General features: G+C 33.1%; 1 non-coding gene across 1 annotated transcript; it reads right to left on the bottom strand.

The window, feature by feature from the left end:
• Nucleotides 1–8,074: 8,074 nt before the first annotated feature.
• LOC123394647 lies at nucleotides 8,075–8,178 on the bottom strand. Its single transcript, XR_006609424.1, has one exon. It is a non-coding gene; the product is annotated as a U6 spliceosomal RNA (small nuclear RNA).
• Between the last annotated feature and the right edge of the window lie 232 nt (nucleotides 8,179–8,410).

The raw sequence follows: 8,410 nt of genomic DNA, 5'->3' as shown, positions 1-8,410 counted from the left end.
AGCAGGAGTTTGCTTCTCCTCTCTCTCTGCCTAAAAAAAAAAAATCTTAAAAAAAAAAAAAAAAGAGAGAGAGAAAGTCCTTTTGGAAGTGCCCCTGCTTTGCAATGTGGGAAGAGGAAGGAAAGATAATAAAATGCACTGGTGGGGGTGGGGGGGTGGGAGGGAGTCTATAAGAGGTTACTATGTGTCAAGTATGAGAGACGGGGAGATACCAGCTACACTTGGGCTTGAAATAGCACACCTGAGTGGCATTCATTTAGTGGAAAGAAGTTAATGTCATGGGAATGAGTTGATTCTCTGCAAATTTTATAATAAACAAAGAAGAGAAAAGGGCTTCTGACTGAGCCTTGGGGATTATCATAGTTCATGTTGAGGGGGGTTTGGCTGGATATTATCAAAAGGAAGACGTGGAGAATAAATGAGTCAATCTTCTAGAAAAAAGGAGGAAAATGTAACATAATTGTTTCTTTTTTTCCACTTTCTTGAGATAATTCACAAGTACTCTGATGGTGAATTCTAAGAAAACACTTTCACATATTTTAAAAATTCATGCTGTTTTTATCAAAATGACTAATAGAAATATCCTGATAAAAATGATAGATGATTTATAAATGTAGAAATTTGCAGCTGCATTATTTACTACTCTAACGTTTTGATACATATGCACTTGCAGTTTCAGTACCAATTCAGTAGAAATGTGTCTTATTAAAATACTGTTTTATGAAAAAACATTGGCATTTTCTAAGATTTCTAAGAGACGTCAGCACATAATTTAATTTCTCAAAGCATCATGAGAATTCAATGAATTATACAAGCAGAGAATGATAAATCTGAATTCTTGATTTTATAGGCAATACAGAATTTCAGTCTCCATAGTAAATAAATAAACTTTACGAGAATATTTAAATGTCTCTTTGACCAAAAGCTTAATCACCTCCCTTTACCCAGAGGTAATCATCATTTCCAGTTTGTTGTATATCCTGCTAGAAATTTCTTTATCACTTAAATATTTACTCATGTTGAGGTACGTGTATGTACTAAATATGGAACAGTCTTCAGAATCTTTTATTGAGTGAAAAAAGACCAGATTGCATACTAATATATTTATTATAAAGCATTTATATAAAAATATACATACACATTGAAAACAAGACTACATATTTTTTACAAAATTTAATCTGCATATTCTCCTTTATTACTACTTCCTCCTCCTCTTCTTCCTCCTTCAATTACATTTAGAGTGGTAACCCTCGTCTGTATTTCAGGTTTAGAGCTCTCCTTCTGCATTCTTAATCCACATTTCTAGCTGTTTAATAGACATCTTACTCGAATCTTTCACAGACTTCTTAAACAACAAAAGCTGAGTGTACTACCTTCCCATACTTATCTTCTCCACCTTCTGTTTTCCTTATTTTTGTTAATCTTACTGCAATCTCACTACAGTCATCCAGCCACTCATTTCTCAGCCTCCAAATCTAATTGTTTACCATCTTATTCCCTAACTCACTTAGCTTTACTGTCTATTATATCTACTTTTTCTATATTTCTATTGCCATATGACTTATTTCAGACTTGTGCTTTTCATTTAGACTATTGCAATAGTTCTGAGTACTCTTTCTATTTCTGTTCTGGAGGGTCACCATTTTTTTGGATCACAGATTACCTGGGGGGAAATGCTCAAACCACAGATACTGTCTTCATTTTCATTGCTGGGAGAGCTAGCTTGTGGAGGTAACTCAAAGTCACAGAGTTAATTTAAAAGTCTTCATTCTTTCAATTCAAAATCTTTCCCATCCTCGACCATGGCAGTCTTGTCAGTTTAGATCAGTTTATTTTTCTGTTTTCTGGGGTACTGAAATTAGGATTATAGCTATAAATGTTTAAACATTGCTTGCTTAGGGGTTGTTGAAGAGTTCAATGATCTTCAGGGTGAGATTTCTAGGAACCCTAAATGTCTATAGGCAGTCTTTTCACTTATTGTGCAATTTACCATTATATTGTGTTTCTGAATGAAAGCACCTTTCAACATTACATTATGACAAGAATAATTTTCTAATTTTTAGCTAATCTTCAGGGGAACTTATGATGAGGAACATGCCATCACCAATATTAAAAAAAATTGGTATGGAAAATTCAGGAAAGATTTTAAGACTTCTAGTGCCTTGTAGGATTATGATGATAGGATATCAAAGAAAAAAGAAGACTTTTGCAGTAGGTATAATTACACTAATAAAAGAGATTTCTTTCTTACCCAAGACCACTTCAAAAGGATGTTATTTTTGTTCTTTGTTCTTATTTTAAAACAAATCTTTCTTTACAAAGGTCTCAGAGATTATTGATTACAAATGAGGAAACTAATCCAATTACCTATACTAAAAGGATATTCTCCTTTATTTTCCTAAGATTTTCTGATTTTTTTTCCCTACTTACAGTGGATTGGCTTGATCTTTTTTTTCTGCCCACACAATCCTTTTCTTATTGTTTTATGATACCTGAGCATCCCTAGAAATAAACATTTTGGTGATGGGAGTTGGTCTGTGTAATTCACTAAAACAGGATTAGAAATCCAATGTTGTCTATCGGAACAACCTTGACTGGTTTAAGACTCTGTAAGGACTGCCTTGTCCTATAAGAGTTTTGAGTTTATAATGTATAGTTCCAAGGTAATTATTAAATTATTAGTTTAAATATAAAAATGTTTACTGTCAGCATCTCTAGAGTAGGGGTGCCTGGATGGTTCAGTCACTTAAGTGTCTGACTTTGGCTCAGGTCCTGATCCCAGGGTCCTGGGATCGAGCCCCGCATCAGGCTCCCTGCTCAGTTGGGAGCCTGCTTCTCCCTCTGCCACTATCCCTGCTTGTGCTCTCTCTCTCTCTCTGTCAAATAAATAAATAAATAAAATCTTTTAAAAAAAGGAAAAAGATCTCTAGAGTAATAGAACAAAGTGGAGATTGATGGATTATCATCTTTATCTCTATCGTCCTTTTTTTTTTTTTCTTTCTATCATCTATCATCTATCCTCATCATTTATCTGTGAGGAAAGATTTGTTTTAAGGAGTTGACTCATGTGATGTGGGCTCTGGTGATAGATAATCTGGGCAGGCCAACATGCTGGAAATTTAGGTAATGTTGCAGTCTTGAGGAGAATTCCTTCTTCTTCAGGAAACTTCAGTCTTTGCTCTTTATTACCCTTACTCTTTCTCTACCTTCAACTCTTTTTTTCTTTTCTCTTCCTCCCTTATTTTCTTCCTTTTCTTCTCCTGGTTTTCCTTCCTTCCTACCTCTTTTTTTCCTTCTTCTTTTCCTTTCTTCCTTGATTTCTTTTTAATGAATTTATTCACCACTCACTCATTCATTAACATAGGAATTGGGTATCTTTACTCCACACCATGATTCATTTTCTCTAGTAAATGAGATAAAACTTGCATAAAATTTGTAAACATAACATGGCAAATAAAAATATTATTTCTTGCCCATATTGCCCAACTACAAATAAAATGATGTGATTGTTATATATTTATTATAATTGAAGAAAGAACAAAAAGCTTTATAAAAACTAGTAAAAACTAGTAAATAGTCCATTTACTTGAAATCATAGAGCTCATTAGTAAGAAAACTTTATCTCTTCATCAAATCTAGAACTTTATGCCTGGAAAGCTCATTGTATTTTAATTCCCAAATGCAATAGTGGATTCTTTTGACCTCAATTGGAGAATATTTGTTAATTTTAATGTTTGCAAATAAAAATATTATTTCTTGCCCATATTGCCCAACTACAAATAAAATGATGTGATTGTTATATATTTATTATAATTGAAGAAAGAACAAAAAAAGCTTTATATTATGTAAATCTCTTAGTGGGAACTAGAGATAGAAAATTGCCCTAGAAAAAGGGGCACGTGTACTCGAATGTTTATAGCAGCAATGTCCACAATAGCCAAACTATGGAAAGAACCTAGATGTCCATCAACAGATGAATGGATCAAGAAGATGTGGTATATATACACAATGGAATACTATGCAGCCATCAAAAGAAATGAAATCTTGCCATTTGCGACAACATGGATGGAACTAGAGCGTATCATGCTTAGCGAAATAAGTCAAGCAGAGAAAGACAACTATCATATGATCTCCCTGATATGAGGAAGTGGTGATGCAACATGGGGGCTTAAGTGGGTACGAGAAGAATAAATGAAAGAAGATGGGATTGGGAGGGAGACAAACCATAAGTGACTCTTAATCTCACAAAACAAACTGAGGGTTGCTGGGGGGAGGGGGTTTGGGAGAAAGGGGTGGTATTATGGACATTGGGGAGGGTATGTGCTTTGGTGAGTGCTGTGAACTGTGTAAACCTGGTGATTCACAGACCTGTACCCCTGGGGATAAAAATATATGTTTATAAAAAATAAAAAATTATATTAAAAAAAAAAGAAAAAAAGAAAATTGTACTAACATGTTTTCTCAATATTTCAGACTTTTTTAATTGTCTTATTCTTGAATTGAAATAGTTTCATTTTTGAGAGCTATATGTAAGATAGTTTGAGTTGCCAAAAGATATTTGTAAAATATTTTTATTTTATTCCCTAATATTTTAATTGCTAGTATTATCAGGCCTTCCATCAATAAAATGGTCTTTCACCTGCAAGTTTTATCAACTATTTTGAAAGCTTTAAAAGTTACCGAAGAAAAATGTGGAATTTTTACTTATCTATATCTAATCACATTTCCAACTTAATGCCTAATAGTCCATTGTAAATAGTCTAAAAACTAGTAAAAACTAGTAAATAGTCCATTTACTTGAAATCATAGAGCTCATTAGTAAGAAAACTTTATCTCTTCATCAAATCTAGAACTTTATGCCTGGCAAGCTCATTGTATTTTAATTCCCAAATGCAATAGTGGATTCTTTTGACCTCAATTGGAGAATATTTGTTAATTTTAATGTTTGCATTTGGTTGTTTATTATTAGTGACTAATGGAATTAGTGATTTCATTATGATTAAAAATGTGATATCATTAATTTGTTTTGAGATTTACTCAGGTGTAATTGTTATACTGAACAAACAAATATACTGTGTGATGTCATCAGAAAATGTAGTTCTTCTGTCTTTCTACCTGTTCAAACATTTTCAAGTTTTTCTTTCTCCTTAGATAAAATACAGGGTTACCATGACTTTTCTGGTCATTGTCAGCAAATAAAATTTTCCATTTTCTTTGGTCTTTCCCCAAATCTCATCTTGAGAATTAAAATGTCTAGTCCCATATAGTTAAAACTTCCAAATTCATGTGAGAATAAAAAACTTCCCTGAATATCCAAGGAGCTATCAAAAATGCCTAAGACTATCATTGTCCTTTCCCTGTCCTAAAGCACAATCACCTTTGCAGCAACAATCCAATGCTTACTGTATGTTAATTCAGGGTTGCAAGACTTTAACATCAGCACAAAAACATAAATATATTGCAAAAGTTCATTATGTCTTATATTCAAACTCTTAAAATTGTTTCTTTTTATTTGGAAATGAAAGTTTTCGAACAAACCACACAACAGAAGTTATTTTTAATAAAGATTTATGCTACTATTCTCTTGGATTTAGTAGAAGAACATCAGTAACATTATTATATGTAGTCAGGGACCATTTATTATTTCCCAGATGACTCTTAGATGTCTTCTTTTACTTCAGAATAGTCATCTATCTTGATTTCTTCTCTAATTTTTCATCTTTGATTTATCTCTTCATGCCCATATGCAGTCCTATTTTCTTTCTCCGTACTTTCACTTTCATTGAAAAATTTTGTTTTAATAGAAAAAGTAAAGGAAGCAAAAACACTTCATTTTAAAGTGTATGTAATTTTATTTTAAACCTCTCTTCTGTTTGTAACCCTTGCTGTGAATCCTGTCCTTTGGGATTCATGTATTTATTAAAAAAAGAAAAATAGACCTTGAAAACAATCCAGGAAAAAAAGAAAAAAAAAACACACACACACTAAAAACCAAAAAACCAAAACTCATTAGTCTAAAGAGTACTGAGGGACCTCATATAAAACTTACATGGTTACAGGAAGCTTCTTTCAGCTGCAGAATCACATCTTGCTTTATAGAGTGTGATTATATTTATTTTACTCAAAACTTCAAGATTATTTCAAATCTGATTTGCCTATTGAGAGCAATGCAGTATTTAACCAGCCTCTGCTTCCTGTCCTTTCCCTCTGTTGCTCCTGAAGTTTCCCAGACGTATGTAGACATGGCGCGCACTCACACCCTGATACTGACATTAATATAGTTCACCCTTGCAAGTTGTCCTTTGTGTCTCTTCCTACATCCACTATTGCAGACTTCTCTATTATGATGTATTCTTGGCTACTGTAAGTTGACATTAGTTCAAAATAATTTTTTTTTTTTTTTTTTTTAGACAAAGTGTAAGCACCTTGTCCTTCAACTTTCAAGAAGTCTGTCATGTAACCCTGGAGGAAGCTGGCAACTTTATGTGAAACACATGTTGAGCCCCAGCATTCACCAATTAATGACCAGGATGCAAAGTAATTTAAACAAGGAGGGAAATAGGCTCCAGTGTCTAAAAGAAAACAAAACAAAATAAAACAGCAAGAATAATATTACGTGGTTTGAAGTCAAAAGGGTAATTTTTCAAAGCTTGAACAAGTGATTTGTAAAGAAAATTCCACTTTTCTTAAGTGTGAAAACCTCTGAAAACTGAGACCAAGAAATTTGGAAGTGAACTGTGGATGGCAGGGGAAAAGATTGTGGTACCAAGAGCATATATAAGCACCAACATTTTTACTTCCTTCCTAGGAATAAATGAAGGAGATTATTTGTGCAAAAGTAAGTTTTGATACAAATTACAATTTTTAGAAAGAAAATTGTAAAAGCATAATCCATTGGTACTGAAAGAACATAGAAATCAATTAAATACTTTAATCTTATAAAACCTTATAAAAGAGAATATAATGAGATATTCTTTATTAAAAGAATAACACTCATGGAATATCTCTTTTTTTTGGATTTTTTTAAATTTTTTATTTTTTATAAACATATATTTTTATCCCCAGGGGTACAGGTCTGTGAATCACCAGGTTTACACACTTCACACACTCACCAAAGCACATACCCTCCCCAATGTCCATAATCCCACCCCCTTATCCCAACCCTCCTCCCCCCAGCAACCCTCAGTTTAAGTGGGTAGAAGAAGAATCAGTGAAACAAGATATAATTGGGAGGGAGACAAACCATAAGTGACTCTTAATCTCATGGAATATCTCTTAATTGTACTTTTTCTGTTCTTAATCTTTACTATTAGGCACAATATTTTGACATATTCTTTCTTTTCTAGAATATGTAAACCATGCTTACAAAGACAAGGTCCTACAGAGAATAAAAATGACTTGAGAAATTCGGCCTCCCTCCCAAACTTCTCCATGTAAAATTTATCAAATTGAGAAAAAATTATAATTAAGAGAAACAGCTAAGTAGAGGCGGCTGGGTGGCTCAGTCAGTTAAGCATCTGACTCTTGATTTCAGCCCAGGTTATGATCTCAGGGTCCTAAGATCGAGCCCTGCTTTGAGCTCCACAAAGGGTATGGAGTATGCTTAGGATTCTCTCTCTCCCCTCCCTCTGTCCCTTCCCTCCTTGTGCACATGTGTTCTCTCTCTCTTTCTCAAAAGGAAACAAATCTAATTATTCATTTCAGTAAAGCTATAAATCTGATTTTCTAGACTATTTTGTTGTGAAATGATTTTAAATGATTTTAAAATTTTAGTTTTAGTTTTTTCTAATTCAAAGATATCATATATATGTATATGTATTATACACATGTATATACATATATGGATATACACACATACATATATATGCATATATATGTATATATGTATATGCATATATATGTATATGCATATATACATATATGTATACGTGTATACGTGTATATCTATAAAATTTGAGAAAGACAAAAGCCCTATGAAGAAAGTAAAAGTAAATAATCAGATATCCAATAGTACAGTTTGATGCAATTTCTCCCATTTATTCTTATATTTTTAAAATAATTTTCTTTTTTTTTTTTAAACATGGAACACTTTATGAATTTGGGTGACATCCTTGCATTAGGGTCATGCTAATCTCTGTATCACTCCAATTTTAGTATCTGTACTGTTGTTGTGAGCACTATTAAAAACTATATATTTATTAATTTATTTATTTGAGACAGAGAGAGAAAGACAGAGGGAAAACATGACTGCAGGGGAGAGGTAGATGAGGAGGGATTGGAAGAGAGAATCTCTCAAGCCAGACTCCATGCTGAGCACAGAGTCTCATGCAGGACTTGGTCTCATGACCCTGAGATCATGACCTAAGCTGAAACTAAGAGTCTGACACTCAACTGACTGAGGCATCTAGGC

This window comes from Mustela putorius, unplaced genomic scaffold (assembly GCF_011764305.1).
Source record: "Mustela putorius furo isolate JIRA1106 unplaced genomic scaffold, ASM1176430v1.1 tig00000056_pilon_pilon_pilon, whole genome shotgun sequence".
NCBI classification, from domain to species: Eukaryota; Metazoa; Chordata; class Mammalia; order Carnivora; family Mustelidae; genus Mustela; species Mustela putorius.
This window is presented reverse-complemented; position numbering and strand designations above follow the sequence as displayed.